Genomic DNA, 27,307 nt, shown 5'->3' with positions numbered 1-27,307 from the left:
TCTCCCCACCACAGCTCACACGGAACAGTGGAGCTCTCTCTGGCTCTCCAACCTTATCTACACCCCGCACTTAACTCTGCTTTACCGGACTGGGGGAAGGCCTTTATGTTATGGGCAGCTTTGTTTGTTCTAAGGCAATTAAAAAAGTCTTCTTGGCCTACACCCTCTGTAGCCCCATTAACACACTTAACCTGGAGCTTCTCAGCCTCAGCACTGTTGACATTTGGGACCAGATAATTATCTGTAGCGGAGGCTATACTGTGCACTGTAGGACGTTTAGCAGCACCCCTGGCCTCTACCCACTAGATGCCAGTGGCACCCTCCTGTCACCAATCCAGTTATGACAACCAAAAATGTCTCTAGACAGCCACATGTCCTCTGGGGGACAAAATCACTCCCAGCTGGGAACCACTGTTAACTCTTACTACAAACCACTGAGGTTGGTTATATCATTACCATTTTACAGATGAGGAATCCAGGGCTTATGGAAATAGGATGACTTGCCCAGATGGTAAAGGGCAAAATCAGGGATTAGAATGAATCTCTAAAACCACGGTTTCCCAAATTCTTCAACTGATAAAATTCTTGTTAACAGAGGCCCCACTGCATCTGGAACTGTAGAGAAGGGGCCAGCGTTCCGTATTTCCCACAGGATGGCTTTCCAGACATCAGCAATTTCCAGACACAAGTAAATCTCCATATTTCACCACCTACATCCTCTGTCCTTAGAGATTTCTCCTCATATGCACCGCCAATGTTATGAGATCACCTTGCTCATTGAACAAAATGCGCCTTTAACATAATAATTCATACATATTCCAAGTAGGACTAGCAAATGGAGTTAATAAAGTCATTGTCACTAGCTGTCACCTACGAAAAGAACAAAAAGTCCTCAAACGGGGAATTAAGCCAACAGTGTTTGTCTAAGAACTGTTACTCTAACTCCTGCTGGACGTTGGGTCCTTTAGCTGGCTTAATTTTAAGGCCCACAACAAACATTGGAAAGTAAGAACTCTTCTCATTTTAAAGAAGAAACTGAGGCACAAAGAGAATAAGTGACTTGTCTAAAACCACACCGAAGGTGTTATGACACGCTAAACCCATTACTAGCAAGTGGATGTTACGGCCTTAAAATGATTCTCTTGGACTATTTAAGATTCGTGTGTGTGCGTGTGTGTGTGTGTGTACACGAAGATACACGTGTGTGTGCACACTCACTTGGACACAGAAACATTGGGGATTGGGGACGGGGAGAGGCCCAACCTTCCCCTTAAACACATGGCAATCCAGTCCCTTCCCCCACCGCCCGCACTGAGGGTCTGCGAGCAGGAAAGAAGGCGCAGGACTGTTATTAGCTGGGCACCACCAGTGTCCACCGCATACCTCCCTCACTTCATGGATGGGAAAGGGCCCACCACAAGTCAGCTGGCAGGACTGGACCTCGGGCCCACTGCCTGGGCCATCAGTCTCTCCACACAGCCTGTTACAACTGGGGACTGTCTACTGGTGGCTGTTTCCTAGGGAACAGCATTCAGCCACTGGTCACACAGTTACTCAGGAACCCCCTGTCCTTCACCAACCCAGTCCCTGGGAAGTCTACACAGAACCCACCTGCTTGAAGAATAGGAGGTGACCCTCTGGTCACTAGGGGACTCTGTCCACAAAAAACCCTGTGAGTCATTCTACAAGGCTCCGGGGAAAAAGGACTCCCAGACAAGGGCCCAGTCCAGAAAGAAATAAAACCTTGGCCCAAGGCCCAGACTTTCAGGGAAAGCAGCTGGCCTCTTAGGGGCTGGGCTGGGGGCGGCGGCAGGGAGGTCACCTTGAATTGAGGTCTCTCTGGAAGGAAATGTTTTCTTATTTAATCATTCATTCATCAACTATTTATAGTTGTGACATTTATTCCTGCATTCAACAAATATTAATTGGGAGAGGCTAGGTAACTCTCGCTTTTAACTATACACTTTTGAATTGTTTGCATTCGTTATTACAAAGAGCCTGTGCCGCTTTTGTTTAAGCTTCGTTTTTAGTTAATTTTTAATAATGAGTGATACATAAGTACATTCTCCCTGTGACCACCATGATGCAAGGTAACTTACACCATGATGCATGGGTGGTAGCTTTCCAAACTTCTTTTGTGCATTTCCATACAGACCCATAGAAAATTATAGAATCATTTTGTGTATGTGTATATATGCTACTATGAATTAGTCTGTAATTTTTAAAAAAGGAATGAAAATTGAATCTATTGAGGTGCTATTATGTGCTGGGTGTGGCTAGGTGCTAGAGATACCGCAGTAAACAAGGCACAACTGCTCCTTGAGTCTCGTGGGGGATACAACCGAACAAAGAGATCATTATAATACAATCTATTAAATGCAATGAAAATGGAAGAAACGGAGCTGTGGGAGAGCCCAGAAAGGGTATCCATCCCAGCTCAAGGGTGTGTATGGAATCAGGGAGTATTAGTCAGGTGTATTTATGTTGCAAGTGAAAGAATACCCACCAAACTAGTGAAATAAAAGTGGGAGAGGATGACTTACTGAGTTGTAAGAAATCAAGATGTAAAACTGCCTTGAGGCATGACTCCAGGGACTCAAACAATGTCAAAAAATATATGTCTCTGTCTCTTCTTTCATCTCTCTCTCCGCCTTTCAGCTCTGCTTTCCTCTGTTTTGGATTTGCTTTCAGACAGGCTTTCTGCACATGGTGCCAAAGATGGCCAGAAGCAACTCCAAGCTTGCTTAATTCTTGTAACTGGCAACCCCAGTGGGAAGGGAGATCCTCTCTCTCAACAATTCCAACAAAACTCCAGTGAGTCTCATTGGCCTCACTGGAATGACGTGCCCATCCAGGAGCCAATCACTGTGGCCAGGGGAATGGGATATGCTCATTGGCCAGGCTCACCCGCGGAGCCAGGGGCCCATATCTGAACCCCATGGATAAGAGCTGGGGAGGCAGTGGCTCCCCAAAGGAAAATTGAGATGCTGTTTTCTGATCCAGAGGAAACAAACGTTGCATAGGCAAGATAAAAGATCCCCACTGCAGAAAGCTTCCTGGAGAAGTTGACCTCTAATCTGAAAACCCAAGGATGAACTGGACTATGAGAGGTGACGGGGAGGTAAGGAGCAGAAAGGGTGCTCCTGGCAGAGGGAACAGCATGCGCGAAGGTCTGGAGAGCACTGCTTGTTCCAGAAAATGTGAGGGATTTACTCTGACTGATGGCTACTGTAGGAGGAGGGACAGGAAGAGATGAGATCAGAGAGAAAGGCCAGATGCCTTTAGGGAACTGCGATTTTATCCAGCCCCCTCCCACTCCTTCCCCCACCTCCCCACCCCCATCCCACTCCAGGGATCATGACTCAGTCATGGGGTTTTCACACTTTCCTGCTTCAAGCTTGGCAGCTTCTATATCTAAGGGGATGTGTCATTCATCAGCAGATCATGTCACCCCACTGAAACACTCTGTGGGTTCCGGAATGTCAGCCAATTATCAACGATTAGACCACAGATCTTCCAGGGTTGCGCAAGGCAAAGGAATTCCAACTGGAAAATCAAGGGAGGGGCTTCCCTGGTGGCTCAGTGGTTAAGAATCCACCTGCCAGTGCAGGGAAAACGGGTTCAAGCCCTGGCCCGGGAATATCCCACATGCCGCGGAGCAACTAAGCCCATGCGTCACAACTACTGAGCTCGCGTGCCAAAACTACTGAAGCCCGTGTGCCTAGAGCCCGTGCTGCTCAACAAGAGAAGCCACCGCAATGAGAAGCCCGCGCACCGCAACGAAGAGTAGCCCCTGCTCACCGCAACTAGAGAAAGCCCGCGCGCAGCAACGAAGACCCAACACAGCCAAAAATAAAAACAAACAAATTAATTAATTAATTAATTTAAAAAAAAAGAAAGAAAATCAAGGGAGCATTGATACATACACAGTCCAGTGCATAGCACACAGATGTGCAGGCGAGTTTTGCTCAGTTGGAGAGAGGGAATCACATTGTAACTAGGGGTACAGCCACCTTGTATTGATTGTGTCCTGTTCTCTAGCAGCTGTCTCCTTTCCTCCTCAGAAAAACCCTATGAAGGAAATGCTTTTGCTATTCCCATTTCACAAATGAGAACTGAGGCCCAGAACTTAAGAGATTTGCCCTAAATCTCATATGCATGATCTCTTTTTAATCCTCACAATGGTGTGTCCCCATTTCAAATATGGAAAACTGAGGCCCAGAGAATTGAAACAACTTGCCAGAGTTACACAGCAAAAGTAAGGTGGGGGAGGGGGGCTCATACATTGCTGGTGGGAATGTTAAATGGTACAGCCACTTTCAAAAAACAGTTTGGTAGTTCCTCAAAATGTTAAACATATAAAAAGAAGGAAGTAATGCCATTTGCAGCGACATGGATGGACCTAGAGATTATCATACAGAGTGAAGTAAGTCAGAAAGAGAAAGACAAATATTGTATAATATCGCTTATATGTGGAATCTAGAAAAATGGCACAGATGAACTTATTTGCAAAGCAGAAATAGAGTCACAAATGTAGAAAACAAATTTATGGTTACCAAGGGGGGGAAGGGGGATGGGATGAATTGGGAGATTGGGATTGACATATATACACTACCTTATATAAAATGGATAACTAATGAGAACCTACTGTATAGCACAGGGAACTCTACTCAGTGCTCTGTGGTGACCTAAATGGGAAGGGAATCTAAAAAAGAGTGGCTATATGTACATGTATAACTGATTCTTTTTGCTGTACAGGAGAAACTAACACAACATTGTAAAGCAACTATACTCCAATAAAAACTAATAATAATAAAGGTTAAACATAGCATTACCGTATCACCCAGCCATTCCACTCCCAGGAATATGCCCAAGAACGGAAAACATACACCCACACAAAAACGTGTACACATAGGTTCATAGCAGCATTATTATTATAGCCAAGAGTAGAAGCAACCCAAATGCTCAACAACTGATGAATGGATAAATAAAATGTGATATACCTTTTTCACAGAACTAGAACAAAAAATTTCACAATTTGTATGGAAACACAAAAGACCCCGAACAGCCAAAGCAATCTTGAGAAAGAAAAACGGAGCTGGACGAATTAGGCTCCCTGGCTTCAGACTATACTACAAAGCTACAGTAACCAAGACAGTATGGTACTGGCACAAAAACAGAAATATAGATCAATGGAACAGGATAGAAAGCCCAGGGATAAACCCACGCACGTATGGTCACCTTATTTTTGATAAAGGAGGCAAGAATATACAATGGAGAAAAGACAGCCTCTTCAATAAGTGGTGCTGGGAAAACTGGACAGCTACATGTAAAAGAATGAAATTAGAACACTCCCTAACACCATACACAAAAATAAACTCAAAATGGATTAAAGATCTAAATGTAAGGCCAGACACTATAAAACTCTTAGAGAAAAACATAGGCAGAACACTCTATGACATAAATCACAGCAAGGTCCTTTTTGACCCACCACCTAGAGAAATGGAAATAAAAACAAAAATAAACAAATGGGACCTAATGAAACTTAAAAGCTTTTGCACAGCAAAGGAAACCATAAACAAGACGAAACGACAACCCTCAGAATGGGAGAAAATATTTGCAAATGAAGAAACTGACAAAGGATTAATCTCCAAAATTTACAAGTAGCTCATGCAACTCAATATCAAAAAAACAAACAACCCAATCCAAAAATGGGCAGAAGACTTAAATAGACATTTCTCCAAAGAAGATATACAGATTGCCAACAAACACATGAAAGAATGCTCAACATCATTAATCATTAGAGAAATGCAAATCAAAACTACAATGAGATATCACTTCACACCAGTCAGATTGGTCATCATCAAAAAATCTACAAACAACAAAGGCTGGAGAGGGTGTGGAGAAAAGAGAACCCTCTTGCACTGTTGGTGGGAATGTAAATTGATACAGCCACTATGCAGAACAGTATGGAGGTTCCTTAAAAAACTAAAAATAGAACTACCATACAACCCAGCAATCCCACTACTGGGCATATACCCTGAGAAAACCATAATTCAAAAAGAGTCATGTACCACAATGTTCATTGCAGCTCTATTTACAATAGCCAGGACATGGAAGCAACCTAAATGCCCATCAACAGACGAATGGATATAGAAGATGTGGCACATGTATACAATGGAATATTACTCAGCCATAAAAAGAAACGAAATTGAGTTATTTGTAGTGAGGTGGATGGACCTAGAGTCTGTCATACAGAGTGAAGTAAGTCAGAAAGAGAAAAACAAATACCATATGCTAACACCTATATATAGAATCTAAAAAAAAAAATGGTCATGAAGAACCTAGGGGCAGGACGGGAATAAAGACACAGACCTATTAGAGAATGGACTTGAGGACACAGGGAAGGGGAAGGGTAAGCTGGGACAAAGTGAGAGAGTGGCATGGACATATCTACACTACCAAATGTAAAATAGATAGCTAGTGGGAAGTAGCCGCATAGCACAGGGAGATCAGCTCAGTGCTTTGTGACCACCTACAGGGGTGGGATTGGGAGGGTGGGAGGGAGGGAGACGCAAGAGAGAAGAGATATGGGGATATATGTATATGTATAGCTGATTCACTTTGTTATACAGCAGAAACTAACACACCATTATAAAGCAATTATACTCCAATAAAGATGTTTAAAAAAAATGTGATATACCCTTACAAGGGAATCTTACTCAGCAATAAAAAGGAATGAAGTAATGGCACATGCTACAGCATGGATGAACCCTGAAAATGTGCTAAGGGAAAGACCCAAAGGAGCACATAGTATATGATTTCGTTTATATGAAATGTCCAGAATAGGCAAATGTATAGAAACAGAAGTTAGATTAGTGGTTGCCTAGGTCTGGGGTGGTGTGGGGGGATTGGAAGGAAATGGGTAGTGACTAATAATGGATACGAGATTTCTTTTTAGGGTGATAAAAATATTCTAAAATTATGGAGATGGCAGCATGGCTCTGAATATATTAAAAACCATTGAACTGGATACCATAAATGGGTGAATTATGTGGTATGTGAATTATATATATCTCAATAAAGCTGTTAAAGAAAGTTTTAAAAAAGAAGTAAGGGGATGGACCTGTGACTATGACAGCAACCACAACTGCTGTTTGAACATCTGCTCCTACTATGTGCTTAACTGAGCCAACAAAAGGGGGGAGGGGGACAGAATATATTAGCTCACTTAATGGAAAAGCCCACAGGCATTTCAGGTATGGCTGGATCCAGGACTCAAGCAATGTCAGTGGGGCTTTGTCATGCTCAGATTTGCCTGTATTGCCTTCCTTCTCAAGCAGGTGACAAAGAAGGTCTCAGTAGCTCTAGGCTGCTTCTCTCTTACCATCCCCGCCACCCTGGGGAGTACTTTTTTTCACCTAGTTTTAATAAAGGTTTTGAGGGAGGGTTCCCATTGACCTGGCTGGGGTCGCCTTTGAATTAATCTCCATGGCTAGCTTTGATGGGCCAGGACTGATGACATGACCTACCCCAGAGCCAAGGGGCATGGTCAGCTTCACCCAAACCACATGGTCCAAAGTGGAAGTGGGTGAATCCCCAAAGGAAAGTTGGGATTCTGGGCGGGTATGAGCCGCAGATGCCCACAGTGTTGGGCAACACTACACTGCCCAAGTTTGATTCCTGTTTCCTCCACATGCCACTGTGACCTGGGCAAAGTACTTAACCTTTCCATGCCTCAATGTCTTCGTCTGTAAAATGGAAATAATAATAGTGTGTACCTCATAGGACTATTCTGAGGCTTAAATGAGATGAATTCAGTAAATTCAGACCGGGGGGTGCCTAGCAGACAAGTATTCAGTATATTATCTGATACTATCACACACGTGCTACAGAGCCATCGCCAGTTACCCGTGTCACTTTTGGGACAGCAAGAAAGTAGATGATAAAAATATCAATTGCTGGTCAAACAGGAGTTTGGGGGCAACTGTGAGGAAATGGGAAGGACAGCCTGGGCACTTCTGAGTGACTGGATCAGGGCTACTTATGGTACCTCTACTTCCCCCAGCAGTGTACCTGCCACTGTGTTGTAACTGCTCAACCCCCCGAGACTGTGAGATCGCTCTTCGATTCTTAGTGGTTATGGGTTTTGAAGTTCATGCAATTTTAGAAAAAGAACACAAACTATAAATATGAAATAGGTAAGAAAGTATTTATTGACAAGGAAAAAATATAACTCACCTCAAATTATTGGATACTTGGAGAGTCAAGACCCCTTCCTCTGGAATCTCTTCAGGCAGTTTACACAGAAATACTTCCCGATTGTACCCTGGCTGCCCCTCACTCACCCCAGAACACTCTAGAACTCCTAATACCGCCCAGTACTCGTAAATCACAGTCAATCTGCCTTTCAGCCCAATAAAGATTTTTCAATAAATGTTTGTTGAATGACTAATTGGTCAAATGGCTACACCCCTTATTAATCTTCACAATGGACAATCCACACCCGCACAGTGAGAGCCAGATGCTTTTTTTTTCTTCCTTTAAACAATGAAGATCCTGCCCAACTGACGCCTCTGAGATGAGACTGACCTGGGTTAACTCCTGGTTCTGAGTTCTGCCTTGGGTGAATCACCTCCCTTCTTGGAGACTAAGTTTTCTCCTCCGTGCAATGGGCATAGTTGTGAGGAATAAATGAGAATGGTCTGGAGCACGTAAGTAGTAACACAGTGCCTAGAACATGTGTCTAATAAATGAACTTTAGTTACTTTTCACTTTTTAGTTATTTATTTAACCAGGTAATACTTCCAAAAACTACAGAAGGGTTAAAAAAGTGGGGCTCCTTCCTCCATGTTCCTTTTTCCACCCCAGACGCAACCACAATTACAGGTTGCGAGACAGTTTCAAATTTATAGAAATGCTGTAAGAATAATTCAGAGAATTCCAGTACGCCCTTTACCCAGATTCACCAATTTTTAATATTTTGCCACATTTGTTTTATCATCTTCTCTTTCTTCATGTGAATATATTTATGGATTACTAATATTTATTTTTTGAAACCATTTGAGAATAGATTACAAACATCATGCTCCATGTACCCCTTAATATTTCAACATATCTTTCCTAAGAACAGGATATTATTTTGTGTAACTAAGCACGGTTACCAAATTCACGAAATTTACCTTAATATAATACTTTAATCTACCATCCATATTCCGATTTTGTCAGTTGTTACAATAACATCCTTTACAGCACTTTTTTTTCCCCTCAAGTACAGGATCCAGTTCAAGACCATGTTTTGCATTTAGTTATTATGTCTCCTTAGTTTTCTTTCATTTGGAATGATTCCTTAGCTTTTCTTTGTCTTTTATGACATTAACACTTTTGAAGAAAGCAGGCCAGTTTTTGCATAGAATGTTCCTCACTTGAGATTTGTTCTCTTAACATTGCTGTGTAACAGATTACCCCAAATTCTGAAAGGACGGAAATTCAGAAAGGGGGTAGTAAAGAAGACTTACATCCGGGCCCTCAGCTGGAACACTCAAAGGTTAGGGGCTGGAATTATCTGAAGGCTCATTCATTCCTATATCTGGCAGTTGATGCTGGCTGCTGGCTGGGGTTTAGCTGGGGCTGTTGGTTAGAACACCTATACCAGGCCTCTCCATGTGCCCTGAGCTTCCTCACAATATGCTGGCTGGGACAGATGGGCAAGCATCCAAGTGAGAGACAGAGAGAATGGAGGAAGCCATATTGCCTTTTATGACCTAGGCTTGGAGGTCATGTAGTGGCACCTTCACTGAATTCTATCAGTTGAAGAAGTTACAATGTTCTGCTCAGGATCAAGGCCAAGGAACCTGGACTCCACCTCTAGACAAGACATGTTGATGTCACTTCATTAGAAAAGTATTTGAGATGGGACACATATTGGTGTGACCATCTTTGGAAAATACAGTCTGCCCCAGTGTGATTTAAGTTATGCATCCCTGGCTGAAATATGGCTTAAGTGATGTTGTATCTTTCTCAGGGAATCACATTTGGAGAAACATGATGTCCATCTGCCCCTCCTTGCTGATGTCGATTTTGATTTCCTGGTGAAGGTATACTAGTTCTCCTTGAAACTAATAAGGAATCTACTGGGGGGACAAGTGAAGACCAACGAAATATTTTGTTCCTCATAAATTTCTCCAAGCCCTCAGATTAGCATTCATTGATGATTTTTGCCTAAACCAATCTATGACGGTTTTAAAATACTATATATATTTTTACTCACGTAAGTATATACATTTCTGCATTTAGGATTTGTTTATTTTTTTGTAAAAATTTATCTTGGAGTGCATTCCACCTTGATACAATCTTTTCCAAGGGTAGTTATTATTTTAATAATGGTGAATAATTTTATTTTAATGATGGTTGCTCCTGCTCAATTCCTTTGCTGGTTTTCTCCCTGTCTCTCTGACCTTGATCGTGTTGGATGTGCCCCACAGCTTAGTCCTCGAATACCTTCTCCAATCTAATCTCCTGCCTTGAAATACTATCTAAACACTGACTTCCCTGAATGGATGGCTTCAGCCCAGACCTCTGTCCTGAACCTCAGGGCCAGATCTCTACCTGCCCCTTCCACATATACACTTAGAGATCTGACAGCCATCTCAAAATGGATATGCCCCAAATCCCGCTCCTGACTTTCTCCCCACCCAAACTGCCCCATCATGTTTCTAACCATCTTAGTTAATGTCTCCTTCATCTCTCTATTTGCTCAGGCCAAAAATGTGAGCTCCATCTTGGATTCCTTTCTGCCTCTCACCACCCCCTTCATTCAATCATCAGCAATTTTTTTGGCACTACTTTCAAAACACATCCAGCATCCATACTCCTCTGTTGATACCATCTCGGGCCAAGCTACTATCATCTCTCACCCAGATTACTGCAGCAGCCTCCTCACTGGTCTCCTTGCTTTCACCTTTTTTCTCAATAACTTACTCTCAAAACAGCAGCCAGCATTAAGGTAGAATCAGATCATGTCCCTTCTCTGCTCAAATCCCCCCATGGCTTCCTTCTCACTTAGAGTAAAAGTCAAAATCCTTACCCTGACCCCCAAGGCAGGGGATCTGGTTCCCTGCAATTTCTCTTACCTCAGCGCCCTACTCTCCTTTCTGGCTGGAACGTTCTTTCCTTACATCCTCACCTGGCCCACTCCCTCTTCTTCAAGTCTTTGCTTAAACGTCACCTTCTCAGGGAGGCATTCCCTGAACACTGTTAAAAATTGCAAACCCCGCCCCCAAACTTGTCTTACACTCTGTGTCTCCATCTCTGCTTAATTTTTCTCCATAGCGTCCATCACCATCTAACATACTATATATTTATTTGTTTATTTATTGTCTATCTCCCTCCACTAATAAGTCAGCTCCAGGAAAGCAGGGACCATGTCTGTTTTCTACACAGAGGCATCCCCAGTGCCCAGCACAGTGCCTCATAGGTGCTTAATTAATATTTATTGTATGAATGAATGAAACATCTTTGTACCAACCACAAACCTTGTCGAGAGCTGCATACACAGTGTCTGGATTAATGAAATGAAGACTGAACAGCACTAATCCCAGCTGTAAGATCAATGAAATGAGGCTGCTGTTCCGGTGACTTATGGAAGTTCCCCTGTCTAAACAAGTCTCTCCCACGGTCCAGGAGCTGATAACATGGGCAGTCAGGCTGGCTGGCACCAGACTGGACCCGGATGTGGTAATCAGGCCACATCACAGGGCAAGGGGAACTTTGTGGCCAGAGGCTCCAGTGGTAGACACCAAGCTTAGCATTTGGAGGGGAAGCTGATGCCTGTACCTCGAGCTGAAACAGAAACTGTGGTGGCTGACAAGGAAGGATGCCCCGACCTGTGCCCCTCGGCCCCTCAGCCACTGCCGGCTTTCTAATAGATTACAACTATTTTTTGGAGGGAAATTTTTATTGAAGTGTAACATACATACAGAAAAGTGCACATACACAAGTGACAGCTCAATACATTTTCACAGAGGCAACACACTAGGGTAACTAGCCCCCAGACCAAGGAACAGAACTTTTCTAGTCCCCTAGAAGCCTCCTTCCAGCCTCTATTGACACCCTGAATGGTAACCATTACCCTGATTTCCAACACCAATGGTTATTTTTACCTGTTTTGAACTTCGTGTGTTGGCACAATACAGCATTAATTCTTTCATGTATGACTTCTTTGCACAACATTAAGCTTGCAGCATCAGCTTTTTGACCCTGCCTCTTCCTCCACAAGCTCAAACTGGGAAAGGGGACCTAATAATAACTCACCTTGCTGCTGGTTTCAATGTGCCAGCAATTCCTTGGAGCCTGAAACACATCTAGTGGGCTGGAGCTGTTACTGCTCCCATTTCACAGATGAGGGCACTGAGGGACAGCCAGGTTAAATAGTTTGCCCAGCTAGGAAGTAGAAGAGTCTACATTTGAACCCAGGTCTGCTTGATCTCTGAGCTCATGTTCTTACCTATCATGCACATTTCTTATCAATAAAATGACCCTTTACTGAGCACCCCCTTTGGGCTGGACATTGTGCATGAGCTTTATGTCCATTGATTTTCCCAGCCCCTGCATGAATAATATGCCTTTATCCCTGCTTGACTGATGAAAACAGGATTCGGAGAGATCACATAGCCTAGGAAGGCATGAAAATAGAGACTTAAACCCTACTGTACTGATTCCAAAATCCAATGCAGGGTGGTATCAGTATCCAGTATTTATGTATATCTTTCAAATACACCTACAGAGTTTTTCAAAGAAGAGACAACAACAATAGCAGTTATCTTTTGTAGAGCCTCTCTGAGCCAGATGCTTTGGGCAAAGATTATGAATGATTCCCCCCAATATCTGTTCCTGCCCCTCTTTCCTAGTAAGAGAACACCTGATTCTTAGCTGGACACACAGCTTCCCACAGCTTTACCACATATCCCAGGCTTCTTCGCAGCAAGGTGGAGTCATGCGACTAAGTTGTAGCTAATGGAAAGCTCCTCCCCTACATATCCCCTGGACCCACTTCTGGGTCCTGGCCTTCACAAGGAATGGGCAATGTTCTTCCCCTCACTGTTCCCTTCCAGCTGGCTGAAATGACAGACATGGTGTTGGGGAGCCTTCTTGGACCATGTGGACAAGGATGCCCCTCTAGGGATGGAGGAGCAACAAGGTAGGAGCCTAGGCCCCCACTCCATGGCGCCATCCTGGCCCTGGAGCACTCATACCCCCTCAGATCCAAGGTAGATTTAAAAAAGAAATTAAAAACTGCTCTCTTCACTGAAGTATACATTTTTGAGTGGTTAAAACGGTGAATTTTGCGTTATGTGTATTTTATCTCAATTACAAAAACAACTTTTCCCTTGTTAAGCCATGGTTATTTGGGGTCTTACTTTGTACTTTAATATATAGTACCTTATGTTCATAATCTTTATTTCTTAGATCAGCATCAAGAGAGAGGGAGTATGGTCTCTCCTCCATGGTTCAGGGGCTGAGGCTCAGAGCCGAAGGGATTTGCTCTAAATCAGCACCAGAGTCCACCCTCTGGGACACCAAGTCTTATGTTCTTTCATTATACTGGGAATTGGCAAACTGTGGCCTGTTGGCCCTTGCAGCTGAAAATGGTTTTAACATTTTTAAAGGGCTGAAGAAATGAGAAGGAATAGGTAGAGAAGAAAAAAGAGGAGGAGGAAAGGAATATGCAACAGAGGACTTAAGTGGCCTACAAAGCCTAAAAGATTTACTATTTGACCCTTTACAGAAAAAGCTTGCTAACTGCTGAATTAACACTATTTTTTAAAAACGCTCAGTTTCTCTGCCTGGGAAATGGGGGATTAAATATTTATTTAATAAAAGCAGGAAGATATGTGTTAGAGTCACACACGGCTCTCATGGATCGAGAGAAGAAGCTAGGATGGGAGGATATAAAGGGTTTGCACTGGGTAAACCAACCCGATTTACTGAGAGGCCACCGGCTCCTGGTGGAAAGATGCTGGGTTAAGACAGGAAGCTAGGTTGCTGTTGTCTAACTGAATTACCTTGGGCAAGTCCCTTCCCCTATCTGGGGTGCTGGTTCTCATCTACACATGGGGAGCTTGGACTACATCTGTCCTCTTGGTTTTATCTACTCGGTATCCAATTCCCCATCCTCTGGTATCAGCACTCCGATTTCCCTGGGAGCCCCCTTCCTTACTCCCTGTCCATATGAAACATATGGGGCTAATTCCATCCTTGGCTCCAAGGGAGTACAAATGCCCTAAAGCAGGCAATCAATACCTCATCTCTCTGCCCACAGGGACTGGTTCAGGGATAGGCATGGGCCCCAAGTGGACCAATGAGTCAACCCTCAGGTTTTTTTCTGGAGTCATTGGGAAAGCACTGTTTACTTTCTGCTGAGCTAGACCAGTATGAAGAGAGCCTGAAGCTCAAAGGTGGCCACTATTGAGAGAGTAAGAGAGAGACTGAGTCCTGATAACTTATGAGCCCCTGAATTTAGCTGTATGTGAAGCCAGCATATCCCGGGACATGTTATTCTCCATGAGCCAAATTTTCTTTTTTTTTTTTTTTTTTTTGGCTTAAGTCACTGTAGCAGATGATGCTGATCCTCTGCCCATACCCCCTTGGCAATCATTGTTTTGATGCTCAACGACCTTATGGCTGCCAATTCCCAGCCCCTGTGCTCTCTGTCTGAGGGCTTTGTCCCCCATGAGCATTTAGTACAAACAGACTGAGAATGCTGGGGTGGGGGGGTTCACCCTCCCCAACGACTGACAGGAGTCGGTGGATAAATACCCCGACTCCCTTGCCCACTGAGTGGGCAGTTCTGAATTGTGTTCTGCTCTGTGTCCCAGAGCCCCATGATGGGGCTGAGCCTCAGTCGCCCAAAGTGACTACCTGCTCAGTGACCCCCCCTTATATTGGCTTCTTTCCCTTCCCCATCTCACTTACCACTTCCTCCACCAGCGCTTCCCAGAATCATCTCCCAAATGAACTACTTGCTCACAAATCCTTGTCTCAGATCTGCTTCTGCAGGAACCCAACCTAAGCATTTCCTAAGATCGGTTTTTCTGTCACTCACAGCCAAAAGTGCTCTGGCTGACATGCAGTTTAAGCTTCCTTAGAAAATCTTTGGCTCATAACTATATTTTTCTAACATGCTTTTCAGCTGAAAAGCAGTACATGCACTGACATATGGTGGGCCCCAATAAGAGAATCCCTGCCCCGATGGCCCCGGGACAGCTCGGTGACCCACCCTGCCCGCTCCCACTCCCTCACACAACATCCTTTCTCCAAGCCCAATCATTCCAAGGCCCCAGCCAGCTCCCCCGGCAGCCCTAGGAGACAGCCCCAGTTCCTCCCTAGGACTCTCTTTCATCTACAAGGCCTGCCAGTGATAAAACATTCCACGTCATCTTCCCGTCCCTGACCTTTGAAAGAAAGGTAACCGTCTAGGGCTTGTGATGTTACCACTTGGGGATAAAAGCAGTGGGAACAGGGAGGTTCCTAAGAGGTCATCATTCATTCATCCGAAATTTATTGAGTGCGTGCACAAGGCATTTTAAATTGCAAACAACAGAATCAACTAGAGCCAGCTTAAGGAACAAAGGATTTATTAAAGGTATTAGGCGGTACCACAGATGCTAAATAACCCCACTGTAGCCAGGAGCATCAAAGCCAGGAGAAACAAAAAACTTCACTGCTGAACTATTCCAACAGAAACATCTCTGTTGCCTCTGCCACCTGCTCAGGACTTAGGGAGCTAGGGGCTGGCAGCTACAACTCCACTACTATTCCCTAGAAGGACCAGATATCTCCACCGTTGTGCTTGCCAGAAGATTCTACCACTTGGCATCCCCACAGCTTGTTTTTGCCTCTAAGGCTTACCAGGGGAAACTGGACCACATGAATCACTCCTGCTTCAAGGAAGTCTGGGAAATCTAGTTTTTCACTTTCTAGCTGTTACAGTACAAGAAGCCACATTACAAGGGGATTGGGACAAGTGTTGAGTGAGCCAGTCTGTAATGCCTGCCACAGGCCATCAACAGTGATAAAGTCAGAGAAGTTCCCTGCTTTCCAAGAGCTCACTGTTGAGAGGGGGAGACCAACACTAAAGAGTTAATTCCAGGAGGGATAAGCATTACTTAAGGGACATTTTTTTAAAGTTATGAGAACACAGACCAGGAGAACCTAACTGATTCCTACAGGGTCTCCTGAAAGAGGTGTCACTGTATATGACTGTGAAGGTGTTTAGAGGCTAACCAGGTAAAATAAGAGCAGGAGGAAACAGCATTTCAGGCAAGGGAAAAGATGTGCAAAGGCCCAGTGGCAGGGAAGGTGAGAGGTATGGGTGGAATTGAGAGAAGGAAAGTTGACTGGAGAATAGAGAACAGGGGGAAACAGGGGAATGAGATAGAGAGGTGGGAAGGGAAAAGGCCATGACCTTGTAGCCCATGTTGAGGAGTTCAAACTGTCTCCTAAGGGCAATGGTGAACCACTGAAGACTTTTGAGCAGGGCAGTGACGTAAAAATAACTGTTAATATTTACTGAGCACTTATTCAGTGCTAAACCTTTTCCTAAGCTCTTAACATGTATTATTTACTATATATTTGCAATAATCCTATAGGTTAAGTTCTACGGACCATGACCATAAGTTTCTCTGCCTCTCTATGCCTCAGTTTCCATTTATACACAATGGGAGTAATAATAGAATTTACCACAAACAGTTACTATGAGGATTGTAATGAGGGTTTGGCACATGGGGAACTGTGTATGTATTAGCTTTTGCAACTATTGTTCCCATGTTACAGATGAAAAAGCTGATGCCCAGAGAGATTAATCAACTTGCCTGACATCACAGAGCTAATAAGCAATAGAATTGACGGAACAGGGGTGGGGAGGCTGGGAGGTGCTAGTGAGCATGGAGAAGCCACTTCTGGACCACCCGCTGGGGTCCACATGGTCAGCCTCTGCTCTGATCGGTTGGTGCCCAGGTCATATTTCAATATCACCCCTGGTATTACTATACATATAATGTTGTTTTGTGACTTTAATATTTACATAAATGCTATCATACTAAGAGTTTACTTCTGAAAGTTTCTTTTTTCATTCGACATTATATTTTTAAGACCTCTTTAGATCTAGTTTATTCATTTTTGCTGCTCAATGATATTCCTTTATGGGGATATGTCACAGTTTATAATATCCACTCACCCGCTGACACCTATACTGTCGATACCACTTTTGGCCTATTATGGGTGAAGCTATCCATCCTTACAGGTGTGAGAGCTTCTCTACGGTGAATACCTGGAAGTGGGATTGCTGGTCACAGGTTGCATGCCTTTCAAATGCCAAACTGCTGTGTATGAAAGTTGCTGTTTCCCACTTCCTCACCAATAATAATACCACCATCACATATGGCGCTAAGTCTGTGCCAAGCACCTTTCTCAACATTTAACATGAAATAGCTCATGTAACCCTCCTAAGAAACTTTGAGTTAAAGACAATTGTCATCCCCATTCGACAGATAGAGAAATGGCGGCACAGGGAGGTGAAGTAACTAGTTCCAAATCACCCAGCTAGGAATGGCAGAGCATGGTACCAAGCCGAGGAAGCTGGTTCCAGAGCCTGAGCTGTTATCCACTCCTCTACAGTCTGCTGGGTTTTGGTTTTCAAGTTGTTGCCAGTCCACAGCTGTGAAATGTCTCTAACTGTGTTAACCTGCATTTTGCCTGCTTCGGAGGGACTTTGAGGCTCTTGCCATCCATTTGTTGGCCAGTCAGTTGTCCTCTTTGGAAAAATGACTCTTTATAGACTTGGCTGCCCCTGAATTTCTGATCTTCAAAGCAAATGTTCCTGGAAGCCAGAACTCCAGGCAGGGCCTGGCACAGAGTAGACACTTGGTAAAAATGTACCGACTAACTGGTAGTGTCTCTCACCTGCCCTTCCTCTCAGAAGCCTGATGCTAATTAATAAAACTTCTGCTTGGATTACTGGCTGATCATCTGTGTTTTGGGCACATGAGCAGCTCCCTGTCCCCAAAACCATTTCCCCCTCTTGTGATCTGACTCTAGTCTACCTCCCTGACCTCATCTCCTTCGACTCCCCCTTCCCTTGTTTCTCATGAACCCCACTGGCCATCGTCCCATCCCTTCAGTCAGCCAACTTCACTCCCACCTCAGGGCCTTTGCATATGCTATTCCCTCTGCCGGGAACACTCTTCCAGTGGTGGCTCCATCTCATCCTTCCTGCCTTGGCTCAAATGCTACCACCTCAGAAAGGCTGTCCTGACTCCCCATGTAGAGGAAATAGAGGCATGAAGGGATTAAGCATAATTGTCAACAACTATACAGCTGGAGTATTGGTAAGATTTTAAAATTATGTTATCTTACTATGTGCCTATATTTCCAATTTTTTTCTAAAATGGTGATGTATTCCCTACATGAATTTTTTTAACCCAAATTTAAAATTAATTAAGAGCCAATCCTGAGAGGACAAATGAGTTTCTGGGGTTCTATTTCCCAATCCTCCTGGCTCAATACTTCAGCAGGGTTGAAATAAGACCCTAGCATTTTGCAACCTTCAGAATTTCCTTACTCCCCAATCCCACTCTTGTCCCCTTCCACTTGACTATTATCTGCCCTTGGCTCTGAATCATAAACCCGAAAGGAAAGCCTCAGATCCAAAAGCCTCTCTGCTAAACAACCTCCCCTCCCTTGTGAATGTTTCTGATCTGCAAAATGGGGATAATAGGGGCTTTCCCGGTGGCGCAGTGGTTGAGAAACTGCCTGCCAATGCAGGGGACACGGGTTCGAGCCCTGGTCTGGGAAGATCCCACATGCCGCAGAGCGACTAGGCCTGAGAGCCACAATTGCTGAGCCTGCGCGTCTGGAGCCTGTGCCCCACAACAAGAGAGGCGGCGATAGTGAGAGGCCCGCGCACCGCGATGAAGAGTGGCCCCCACTTGCCGCAACTAGAGAAAGCCCTCGCACAGAAACGAAGACCCAACACAGCCATAAATAAATAAATAAATAAATAAAATTTAAAAATAAAGCAAATAATTTAAAAAAGAAGGGGGGATAATAAAAGCACTTACTTCACAGGGCAGTTAGGAGGATTCAGCGTCATGGTGCTCAAAAAATATCTAGCAGAAGGACGGCTACTACTGTGGGGAAACCACACTGTGAGATGAGTCTGGAATCAGACAAACCCTGGATTAAAGCCTGGCTTGCTGTGTGACCTTGAGCAACTCACTTGGTCTCTCTGAGCTTCAGTTTCCCCATCCGTGAAATAAAGATTTAAAAATCCATACTAAGTCTATTAGCATGTCTTTTGCTAGAAAAAAGGAGCCAATAAAACACAAATTGGCTTAACTAGAACAGGCTATCCTGCTTCCCTCACAGGACGTCCAGGTCAGGCCACCTGTAGGACAGAGGTAGTTCTAGCAACCTAATGATATCATCAAGGACTCAGGTTCTTTCCGTCTCTCTGTTCTTCCATCCACAGTGTCGGTTTCCGCCTAAGGCTGGTTCTCCTCGTCATCGTAGGATGACTGTCAAGAGCTATCAGGGCTACAGGCATTCTCTTTCATGTTCAATAGGAAAAGAGGGTCACTTCCAGACCCTCTCCTGAAAGTGAGGAAGAACTTTCCAAGAAGCCTCTGGCAAACGTCTCCTCACTTCTCATTGGCCAGACTTGGGTCACATGCCCATTCCCAAACCAATCTCTGGCAAGGGGATGCAATTCCCATGATTGGCTTACATTAAATGGGTCCCAGGCCTGTGGCTGAGCTGGAATGGATATCAAGGAGTCAACTACAACTGTCCGCTACACCTGCCTCAAAGGGTTGCAGGGGGAATAAAATGAGATCGTGCTTGCAAAACCTAGCACTCCGTAGGTGCTCAACTAATAGTAGTTCTTATTACAATAATTATCAACATCATGATCCTCATTTGGGGGCTTTGGCATCAGACAGACTTCGATTAAACACCAGTTCCTCCACTTCTTAGCTGTGTGGTCTTATGAAAGCTGCTAAGCTTCAAATCTACTCTGTAAAATGGAAATGGTAAGTGTTCCTATCCCGCATCATTACTGTGTGGCAAAAAGTTAATCATGCATTTTTTTTTTTTTTTTTTTTTTTGGCCTTCCCAGTAGCAACTTGGGTGGTCTTTTCCCCTCCTCAGTAGATGTGGTCCAGGTGAGGGAGACTCCCTTTTGGCTCCGGGAGTGGATGCATTATCCTCACCTGCATTCCAGCATCCCTCAAGCCAATGTGACTGGCTCAGGGAAAGCATGTGATCCAAAGTGAACCAATGACAGGCAGCTCTGGAACTCTGCTGGTGTTGCCAGGGAAAGGGGTGCTCTTTTCTCCCTAGGATCGCTGAGCTGGGAGGACAGAAGCTGAAGATGTCTTGGTCACCTCATGGGAAGGGCCTGCCTGAGAGTGAAGCCAACAGAAGGGAAAGCAGAGATGGGAGCTGAAGAGAGACACAGTCCTGTTGACAATGTTGAGCTCCTGAATACAGCCGTGCCTGAACCAATTATATCGCTGGACTTTTCCTTATGTGAGCCAATAAATTCTCCTTTAAACTAGTTTGAGGTTCTGTTACTTGCAATGATGAGTTTGGAGTCCAGCCCAGTTCGGCTGATGTGGGGAATCAGAAAAGGAGATAGTCCTCTGAGGGCAGGACCATACCTGCCCGAATCAGCTTAGTGTCTTGAGAATTTTTCCCAGTCCAATGCATAGAACAGAACTCCAGAAATATCTGGAGTTAAAAGCGGAAATATTCTGATGAGTATCTCTCTGGACTTTTCCTCTATGTTTATAGTAAACAGACATATACACACACATAGAGGAATATGTTTTACAAAAGTGGAATCACACTGTATGTTTTCAACTCAAACACCACCTCCTTAGAGAGGCCCTCCATGACCACCCTATCTAAGTAGCTCTGCCTCCCTCCCACTCTCTTGCATTAAAACCATGGACCTCAGATTGGGACTTGAACCCACACGCTGGGACTTGAACCCAGCCAAAACCCACGGTCTTTTAATTGAGATCACACACCTCTTTTCAGGACTTAATGAAGTTCAGGTTCTTGATGTCTCATCACAGAAAAAATTCAGTGAGAGACAAAGTGATAGATAAGAAGTGGATTTATTTAGAGAGAAACACACTCCACAGACAGAGCGTGGCCCATCTCAGAAGGCAAGAGTGGCACCAGAGTATGGGGTTGTCAGTTTTTATAGGGGTGGGTAATTTCATAGGCTAATGAGTGGGAGGATTATTCCAGCTCTTTTGGGGAAGGGAGTGGAGATTCCCAGGAATTGGGTCACTGCCCACTTTTTGACCTTTATGGTCGGCCTTGGAACTGTCATGGCGCCTGTGGGTGTATCATTTCGCTTGCTGATGTGTTGCAATGAGCATATACTGAGGCTCAAGGTCTAGTGGAAGTTGATTCATCTGCCATCTTGGACCTGTTTGGTTCTAATCAGTTTCTGTCCTGTCCTCAGGCTATGTTATTCTTTACAATGTTGTGCCCTTCCCCCTTCCCTCCTGTTTCAGCATCACAGCAATTTTCATTACCTAAATTAACTTTGTTTTCTTGTGCTCTCTTTCTCTTCTTCCAGAATTTCTGCTCTACCAGGGCAGGGGTTTTTCTCTGCTCACCACTGCTGTGTCCCTAGTGCCTCGAACAGAGTGGCTAAGAATTCAATACCTACTTGTTGAATAAATATCATTCTGTAGTTGGTTTGTTTATTTTCACTGAGTGGTGTGATCACAAACATCTTTCCAGGGTAATAGATATGAATGTGTCTCGATCTTTGAGACGAACCATGGAATTCTGTTGATTGGATGGGCCATGTTTGTTTCCCAATCCTGTTGAATGACTGTGAGTGAAGTAAACGGCCAGATGAACCGGGGGTTTCGTGAGTCAGTACCTCCTCCCCTGCAACAAAGTCAGGCAGGGGGAAGGAGAGCCCCCCCAGCCTTTAACAGGCTGATTCACAGACAGAGAAGTTAAGCAAACAAGGGTAACTTCGTGTTCTAGCAAGAATTTCCCAGGCAAAAACAGTCCTCAAACACAAAAGGCAAGGACAGGCAAATAACTCATTGATTGCCTCTGCAGTGGAGGGTGGAGTTGTTTATTAATTCCCCCACCCCCAAATGGAATTAACTTAAAATTTTTTTTTCTGGTTACAAAAGTAGTATTGGCTTATTATTATGAAAAATTGTTTTCAGACAATACAGAAAAGCATGAAGAAGAGAGTGAAAAACAGTTATAATTTTAGAGCAGTTTATAAATTATCTCAGATTTTTTTCAATGCATAGAAGTATGTTTAAATCCTAAAGTCCATTTGTGCTTTTTTTTTTTTTTAATTAAACAGTAACAGCTAAGGCTTAATGAATACTTACAATGCTTGTGCTAGTTGCTCTCGATGTATTACTTCATTTTATCCTAACAATAGTTCTGTATGATAAGCACTATTATTAACCCTACCTTACAGATGGGGAAACTGAGACCCAGAGAGGTTAAGTGTTTTAGCCAGCGTCATACAGCCATAGGTAGTCAAGCTGGGATTCAGACATAGGTGGTCTGCCTTCAAGGTCCATGACCTTAACCGCTATACTACATTGCCAAGGCAGAGCACAGGTCCTTTCCTAAGTTAATATCCATACATGTGAGTCATTTTCAGTGTCTGCATTTACTCTTCCATTAACGAATAATTGGAATGTTTCCACTTTTCTCCTCTTAGGAAACAGAGAGGAATTACCCTTTTGGTCTTTAAATGAGGTTAAAAACAAACAAACAAACAAAAAAAACAAAAAACAAAACTGTGGTTAGATGTCACAACAACCAGTATTTCCAACCCAGGAGAAGCAAAAAAAGTAGTGCAGCATCACTTGGAAGCAGTCGCCCCCGTTAGGCATACATATATTATCTGGGGAGGGGTTACTTTAATTTGAGAAACATCTAAATATGTACCTGGCGTCATTCTAAGACTTCATGAATATTAGTTCATTTAATCTAAAAATAATACTCTGAAATGCATACTGGGGAAACTGAGGCATGGGGAGGGTAACTTGCCCAAGGTGACAGAGGTAGTAAGTGGCGGTGCTGGGGTTTGGACTCAGGAAATTTGACTCCAGCATCTGGTTTCTTAACTCCTATTCTAATGGGCTTCTAGGTCTACCAGCTGGCCCAAGTGATCCAACCAGCCCTGGAGTCCTCAGAGCAAGCCTGCATTTAGTGGCGGACTGCAGGCAGCAAGGTGAATATCTTTTTTTTTTTTTTTCTTTTAAACTACATCCAGCTCAGAGTTCTTAGGTCCTAAGTCCATGCAGGCTCTGCTGTGTTCCATGCTCAGGGTCTCACAGGCTGAAGTCTAGACAGCAGTCTGTCTAAATCCTTATCTGGAGGCTCTGGGAAGAATCCACTTCCAGGCTCATTTAGGTTGTTGGCAGAATTCAGTTCCTTGTGGTTGTAGGACTGAGGTCCTGATTTCCTTGCTTGTTGGTCGTGGAGGCTATTCTCTGTGCAATTAGATGCTTCCCATATTCCTTGTCCCATGGTCCCTTCCACTTTTTATTTAAGGTGAATATCTTAACTGTCACTCAGATTTGTCTTTAATAAGAACCAAAGGGACAGGGAAACCCCTTAGTAACTGGTGCTCAGTTGGGACTTATCTTTTGTTTCAGTCTTGGTTGGGGCCTCTGTGCTGGTGTGAGGTTTCCCTTTCTGGAGATAGCTGGATCATGTCTGCTGGGCCAAGAAGGGGGAGACTTCCCCAAACCAGCCCACTAAGCCTTGGCCCATCACCCTCCTTGGGGATGCATGAGGGGAGACTTGAAGACTACTTAGGAAAAAATAAAGATTAGAGAGAGTTTCCTTGGAGAGGATTTTTTGTGCTACTGTGTGTATAACACATGATAGGTGCTTAATCCAAATTTAATGACTTATACTGGCACTATTCTAGGTATTAGAGCTTCTGAGAGTCTAAAGGGGATGATAGATAATAAGGAAGCAAATTTTTATAAGAAACAGAATATTATGCCAAGTGAAAGAAGCTAGACACAAAAAGGCCACGTATATGATTCTATTTATATGAAATGTTCAGAATAGTTAATCCATAGAGACAGAAAGTAGGTTGGTTTCTACTGCCAGGGATGGGGGGAGGGGAGAATGACTGCTAACAGGTACAGGGTTTCTTGTTGGGGTGATGGAAACGTTTGGGAATCAGACAGTGGTGATGGTTGTACAACATAATAAATAGATTAAAAGCCATTGAATTGTATACTTTTGAATGCTGGGTTTTATGTTAAATGAATTATATCTCAACAATAATTTTAAAACATTTTAAAAAGAGAAAACCAGGATAATTTCACATGGTGATATGTGCATTGAAGACAAGAAAGTAAAATGTTACAAGAGATAGTAGCTGGCTGGGGTAAGTGGGCAGAGTGGTTCCTGAAGGCCCCTCTGAGGAAGTGACATTTGTGATGGAACCTGAATTATGACTAGGAGGTACTATATAAATATCTAGAGGAAGGGAGATGAAGGATCAGTATGTGCAAAGGTGCTGACCTGAGGATGAGCTTGCCACATTCAATGAGTTGAAGCCCACTGAGTTGGGGTGCAGAGGAAAAGGTACAAGAGGTCAGAGACCACTGCAGGGGCAAGAAGCAGACCAAACTGGGCACTGTAGATAACTAAGAGGACCTTGGGTTTTGTTCACAGTAAAATGAGGGGCCATGGGATGGTTTTGAGCAAAAGAATAACGTGATCCGATGAATGCTTAAAAAGGATCACTTGGACTGCCATGTAAAGTAAATAGCAGGTGAGTAAAAGTAGAAGCATAAAATGTATTGATAAGTAACACCCTTTGACACTGTGCTGTGACTAGGAACATTCAGTCATCTTTCACAACCTAGAAATATGCCAGCTTGTCATATTTATTTAAAAACAGGAAGTCAAGGCCATGGTTATTTTGATATCTCTCTCTGTGACACTGTCTCACCTCCCTATTCTGTGAGTCACCAAGCTCTGTCAATTCTTCCTTCCCCGCCCACCCTGCTTCACCTTTGTATCCTTTTCACTGTCCCCACTTTGAGACCTGGTGACAGATGGAAACACTGGTTTCCAGGCTGCCCCTGGGCAGACCTTTTTTTCTTTCTCCCTTTAAAAAATATTTTTTTCTCACTTTATGCCATATGTTATTTGCAGACAAAAATTATTAAAATAATGACAAGTAAGAAAAAGGGGGAAAATTATCCATGGTCCACAATGCAGAGATAGCTATTATCAAAACAACATTTTAATATATGGTATGCCTGTCCTTTTTTATTTTTTGGTTTTAGATTTTATTTTATCAAGGTTATACATGCACATGAATTAAAAAGTCAAATTTTCTAAAAGCAGAAGTCCCCACTTCACTTCTTCCTCCCATTTCCCCCTCCCCAAAGGCAACGACTTCGACTACTTTAAGCTAAATTTTTTATATTTAATTCCATGTCTCTAAATAACATGCTTCTATTGATTGCCACTTCTAAATTTTTCAGTTTTCAGAATAATCTGCTTTCCCACTCTAGGATATGAGGGTTCTGCTCTCTTTCCTTCCCTACACTTGGCCCCAGCACATATGTGTATACCCTTCCCACTCCCCCATCCTCTCGTGATAGGTATATGGTAATTTTGGTGAGATCAATATTTACTAATTACATAATTGTGACATTCACCACTGAGCACCATGGTAAACTATGATGTCCTTTTGCTTTTCCCCACAGCGTTTTTTTGTGTTGTTGTTTGTTTGTTTTGTTTTGCTTTTTTAGTTTATTTATTTTGTTTTTGGCTGCGTTGGGTCTTTGTTGCTGCACGCAGGCTTCCTCCAGTTGCGAGCGGGGGCTACTCTTCGTTGCGGTGCGCGGGCTTCTCACTGCGGTTGCTTCTCTTGTTGAGGAGCGCGGGCTCTAGAGCGCAGGCTCAGTAGTTGTGGCACCCGGACTTAGTTGCTCCACGACATGTGGGATCTTCCTGGACCACGGCTCGAACCCGTGTCCCCTGCATTGGCAGGCAGATTCTTTTTTTTTTTTTTAAAGGAATTCCTTTATTTTTATTATTTTTATTATTTATTTATTTTTAGCTGTGTTGGGTCTTCTTTTCTGTGCAAGGGCTTTCTCTAGTTGCGGCAAGCGGGGGCCACTCTTCATTGCGGTGCGTGGGCCTCTCACTATCGCGGCCTCTCTTGTTGCGGAGCACAGGCTCTAGAGCACAGGCTCAGTAGTTGTGGTGCACGGGCCTAGTTGCTCCGCGGCATGTGGGATCTTCCCAGACCAGGGCTCGAACCCGTGTCCCCTGCATTGGCAGGCAGATTCTCAACCAGTACGTCACCAGGGAAGCCCCAGGCAGATTCTTAACCACTGCGCCACCAGGGAAGTCCCAGTTTTGTTTTTTTTTAAAGTTGATTATTGTCTTGTTCTCTGACCCCGCTCAAGCTGACCTAATTTTCTCAGTATTTGTTATCAGTTCAACTCTAAACTCTTTGTCAGTGGTGCAAGTATCCTCTCAACTCCTTCTAATGCCTCAGAAAATCTATGTGTTCACCTTCTTAAAGAAATCTCCCTGGAGCCTTCAGACCTGCTGGAATCTAACCTGTTACCCACTCTGGTGCACAGCTGTCATCCTAGGATGTCCGTTCACCATCATCTGGGGATTCTATCTGCTTCTCCCCTGTGCTGTGTTTCTGTTTCTTGGGTTATTCAGGTGGGTCCTAAGTGCCATCAAAAGTATCCTTATAAGAGAGAGGCAGAGGGAGATGAGAAGCTTGGAGGAGAAGACAATGTGAAAACAGAGCAGAAAGAGATATGTCCACAAGCCAAGGAATGCCAGCAGACACCAAAAGCTGGAAGAGACAAGGGATGGATTCTCTCCCAGAGCCTCTGGAAGGAGGATGGCCCTGCTGACACTTTGATTTCAGCCTTCTGGCCTCCAGAACTATGAAAGAATATGCTTCTATTGTTTGAAGCCACACAGTTTGTGGTAATTTGTTACAGCAGTCCCAGGAAACTAAACACAAGATTTCACTTAATCCTCCTGTTTTCAATACAGTACCTCTGCCTGAAAATGTGCTGGGGTCCCCAAGTCCAGATACTCTGTTTTACTGTCTCCAAAGAATAAACCTCCAGCCTTTTGCATAGGTAGGTGGCCAGTTACCTAGAGTCGGGCGGGGGCTGGGAGGATCTGCAAATCTGACTGCTTCTCAAACAGACTTTTAGGGAATTTCCTT

The 27,307-nt window shown here is 43.8% G+C and overlaps 1 long non-coding RNA gene across 1 annotated transcript in view; it reads right to left on the bottom strand.

Moving 5' to 3' along the window:
• The window catches only part of LOC309645432, a 32,634-nt gene extending 5,863 nt beyond the window's left edge, over window positions 1–26,771 (bottom strand). Inside the window, exon 1 of the long non-coding RNA XR_014254887.1 lies at window positions 1,612–26,771. This is a non-coding gene — a long non-coding RNA (uncharacterized lncRNA). The remainder of the gene's footprint in view (window positions 1–1,611) is intronic.
• Window positions 26,772–27,307: the final 536 nt, after the last annotated feature.

Source organism: Balaenoptera physalus (genome assembly GCF_965194825.1).
Source record: "Balaenoptera physalus genome assembly, chromosome: 16".
NCBI lineage: Eukaryota > Metazoa > Chordata > Mammalia > Artiodactyla > Balaenopteridae > Balaenoptera > Balaenoptera physalus.
The sequence above is the reverse complement of the archived record's forward strand: the minus strand, read 5'-3'. Positions and strand labels throughout refer to the sequence as shown.